We start from the raw sequence: 5,000 nt of genomic DNA on the forward strand, positions 1-5,000 counted from the left end.
AATTAACCTTTTAGTACGGGACTATGACAGGTGTTATCGTTACACATTCGGGGAATGGTCGGTATGCAGTCAGTGCATTTCATGAGGTACACTGTAGGCATTCCTAAAGGAATTTTGTTGTATCCAATCGGAATCTAACTGCACCTACTTTTTAATCTTCTACTTTACCAACGATCCCGCTTCCTCTCTTCCCTCTAGATGTCTAACCTCTTTTACCATTTACTTCAGAATGCAACTGCTGGGCTTAACCAGGAGTTACACATTGTCTCTGAAGGTTCTCTTAAGCACCAGTGTTGACTGGGATTTAATCCATGCTGAGAGAGAGAGAGAGAGAGAGAGAGAGAGAGAGAGAGAGAGAGAGAGAGAGAGAGAGAGAGAGAGAGAGCAAAATATTCCCCGTTGTATCCTTGACCTTAAGGCAAACCATCGCTTACCAGAAAAGAATACAGTGTGTTCATTTGTAATAAGAAATTATGGGCTTTGGGATCTGGAAGCTCATTCATTCGAAAGTAAAAGAAGTGGAATAGCAAAGGAAGCAGGAGCAGAGGTTAAAGTAGAAGGCTAGAAAGTGGTTGTACCTATGGACCGAAGGGACGCTTAAAATTTCCCTCTAGGAACATCTACGGAAAGATTGAAGAAGAATCTAGCCTTCCAGAAACCAAATTCCTTATTTAGGTAATATCACAGGATATTCCTTAAATTAAGAATAAGGCAAAAATGATGGGCGCAATTTAAAAATGAAATAAAATATATATTGATTTGGGAGTGCTTTAGAATGAAAAATTATTCCCTGGCCTTTGCTTTTTAAATTAAGCTTTTGGTTGGCAAATAGGAAGTATATTTGGATTATTAATGTCAATGGTTAGTAAGTAATTATTAGCTTTTATACATTTATATCCTTCAAAAAGGAGTTCCATCCATTCCATCGCCTGCAAGTGAGTGGAACCAAAATTATATCTATAGAAGTGGGGTGAAGTTTTTTTTTAAGTAATGCTTAGCTTTATTATAAAAAATTTATATAATTTAACGTTTTGTTGCTTTATTTTTGACAAGACTTTTTATAAACATAATCAAAAAACGTTATTTCGTTTTTTTTTTCGATATCGCATATTCTTAATAGATTGATGACTTAAATATTCGTAAGGTTACAGAAAAAATTGAGACGTTTAGGTCTACCAATCTCATCGTAATACTAGGCAGGCAGTTAATTCTAATTGCCAGGCCTTCTCCATTATGAGGCTCAATACTAGACAGTATTCTAGAAGTTTTATTCCAGCTGTTACCAAGTTTTTGAATGATCTTCCTAATCGGGTAGTTGACTCGGTATAACTTCAAAAGTTCAAACTTACAGCAAATGTTTTTAGATTGAACAGGCTGACTTAAGTCTTTTTATAGTTTATTTGTGAAATATGTTTTATAATGTTAGTTTTCAAAATATTCTATCTTAATTATTCGCTAGTTCTCATACATTTATTTATTTCCTTAATTCCTTCCCTCACTGGGATAATTTTCCCTGTTGGAGTCCTTGGGCTTATATCATCGTGATTTTCCAACTAGGGTTATAGCTAATAATAATAATAATAATAATAATAATAATAATAATAATAATAATAATAATAATAATAATAATAATAATAATAATAATATAGTACCAAGGTTATGGGGAACATAATTTATTGCAAACTGTTTTCAAAGTTTTTTTTTTTTTTTTTTACTTCATCTTCAGGCTGAAAAAAAAGACCAAAAATGTAAAATGTGTTGAAAATACAGTAAAAAAAAAAAAAGTCTTTTGTGAACATTATTCACCTTAACAAGGTTTTCCTCTTGAAATATTTTACCGCGAACTCATACCTTAGTCTCGTTTTTATGCATATTTAGGGAATTTTAACATGAGAACATTTGTCATAAACAGGTAAACAGCCCTGACAAAAAAAAAAAAAAAAAAAAAAAAAAAGTCTTAAAATATAAAGTTGCAATACATTGGGTATAAAGGTTATGCAGTTAGAAAAAATAGTTAAATAATGTTCAATTGTTTCTTTCTCCAATTAGTGTTCTTCTCTTATCTGAAAAAAATGTTAAAGCAGATACTTCCTCTAATTATTTTTCCACTCGTTTCTACCAACCCTTCCATAGTGGGTTTATTAGAGAGAGAGAGAGAGAGAGAGAGAGAGAGAGAGAGAGAGAGAGAGAGAGAGAGAGAGTGTGTGTGTGTGTGTGTGTTCTCCCTACTAACTCAGGTGACGATGAATTTCTAGTTTAATCTGTTATATGTTGGATCCAACTCCCTCAAGTTCAGACATAGAATATTTAAAGAAAAATGTCTCTCAGTTAGAAAGTAATTTTCCTTTTCCAAACTCCAATTTTCAGCCATAAGAAACTACTGATTTAACATAGACCATCTTCATACTTAAAGATAATATCTCTGTTAGAACGTAATTCTCCTTTTCCAAACTCCAATTTCCAGCCATAAGAAACTACTGATTTAACATAGACCATCTTCATACTTAAAGATATCTTTGTTAGAAAGTAATTCTCCTTTTCCAAACTCCAATTTTCAACCATAAGAAACTACTGATTTAACATAGACCATCTTCATACTTAAAGATATCTTTGTTAGAAAGTAATTCTCCTTTTCCAAACTCCCATTTCCAGCCATAAGAAACTACTGATTTAACAAAGACCGTCTTTATACTGAGAGAGATTTTCCAATACTGTCCTTTCGTTCTGGGACACTTGATCCATTCATTTAAGAAAAATATATATAAAAAAGGAGAGACCAGATGTTTTTGAGATGTATTGAGATTGGTGTTTACATGTTTCAACTCTATTTACTTGTTTCTTTTAAATATACATTTCAGTGTATTATCTCTTTGAAAATTTCGTCTTTTAGTATATTTGCCTCTTTATTCTTACGATTCATTCGAATTTTCCTCGTACTATATTAGATTTCTAGTTCAATATTATCTTATTGTTCTGGTATTTATAAAAATGTATATGTTCCAGTTTGCTTCTTAATGTTTGGTAATATACATTGTTACTAATTGATGTATAATGTTCATAGAAGACAAAATTTACTGTAGTTTAAGCAAATTTTACTTTCTAGACCTTTGTTTTCATCCTGATTGTGAGGTAGAAAACTCATAGAAATTTCGTAATAAATGATGTTCCCATAGCCTTTGTACTATTATTCATGATTAAATTAAAATTGAAAGAACTTTCCCTTTTATCATTATATATATATATATATATATATATATATATATATATATATATATATATATATATATTATAGATATATATATATATATATATATATATATATATAATATATATATATGAATATATAATATATATGATATATATAATATAATATATATCAATATATAATATAATATAACATAACATAACATAATTTAATATAAGATATCTATATGGGAACCCATTTAACCCCCTTAAATTTCGAGTATATCATCACCTTTAATAATTAACGTAAAATGTTACATCACCAGTAAACAGCGACAAACAAATAGTTTAGAATATTTATTTATGTAATCACATTCCTTCGAATCTTAAGAAGAAATTACCCAAATTATATCCGGAAGACCTGAGCAATTTAATATAAAAGTGCGTCGTGTGAACACCATAACACTTGAAAAAACAGGTAAATAACAAACACGACATGGCAATATTTTCCTATTCTTGAGTCTGTCTGTATCCTCCTTATCTTAGCACTGAGAAGTCCTATTGAAAGGACACTGTCGCTGGGATATAGACCCCTTACAATCCTCACCATAGCTGGTAATGGGACAGCAACAGCAGTCGCAACAGCTGAAGATCAGATCGCAACCCGCTAGGCACACTTGGCACGCCTGCACACAGTCCAACTCGTCACTATCAGACATGTCGCAACACTGAGTTCAGGTTTCGACTGCAACCCCCCTCCTGAGACAGACTCTCTCTCTTTCTGTGTGAGTTGCCAAGTACCAAATAGAGAAATGAAGCCGCTACTCCCTTTTACTCTTGAAATGTAGAGATAAAAGGCTTTAGGTGTACCGTTTCAGAGAGTTGATTGTATGAGAAAACCCTGTCCTTTATCTCGTTCATTTTCAGAATAACGATTTCGAGGTCGCATCCACAAGATCAATCGTCGTATGCATTCTTTTGGAGTGTTAACGAGATGCCCGAAGATTATGCATTCAATATCGACTCCTGTAGTGATACAGTATTCTTTGTCCTAATGACCCAGTACACAGCGTTGTCGTCGTTTGTTTTTTTCCCAAGTTTTCCTTCCTACGAGCGCTCGGGTACTCTTCAAATCAATACGCCTGGCAACCTTTAGTTGGCATCATGCCAGCTTGAGGATTCCGGTGCTTGAGGCAGGCTCTCTCTCTCACTCACTCTCTCATTCTCTCACTCCAGCATCCGCGCATGATGCCAGAAATACAACCAGAGATAAACAACGCTTGTCAAAAGCACCTCCCAAAATCCGGAAGTGATTATTCGGGTCGAGCTCTCTAAAGCTTGGATGACCTCCTGACCTATTTCAGGGGCCAGTAGGCCACTAACTAATGTTGCGTTTATGAATAAAGAACGACTTTATGAAAATTAATATCTGAAGAAGTATACTTACATGCGCTCATACACACACACACACACACACACACACACAAGCGCGCGCGCACACACACACACACACACACACACATATATATATATATATATATATATATATATATATATATATATATATATATATATATAGAGAGAGAGAGAGAGAGAGAGAGAGAGAGAGAGAGAGAGAGAGAATGTATATGTATATATATATACACTAACTATATATATATATATGTATGTGAGTGTGTGTGTATATATATATATATATATATATATATATATATATATATATATATATAGTATATGTATACTATATATATGTATATGTAATGTATATGTACAGTATATGTATACTATATATATGTATATGTAATGTATATGTACAG

Source organism: Palaemon carinicauda, chromosome 42 (assembly GCF_036898095.1).
Source record: "Palaemon carinicauda isolate YSFRI2023 chromosome 42, ASM3689809v2, whole genome shotgun sequence".
Classification (NCBI taxonomy): domain Eukaryota; kingdom Metazoa; phylum Arthropoda; class Malacostraca; order Decapoda; family Palaemonidae; genus Palaemon; species Palaemon carinicauda.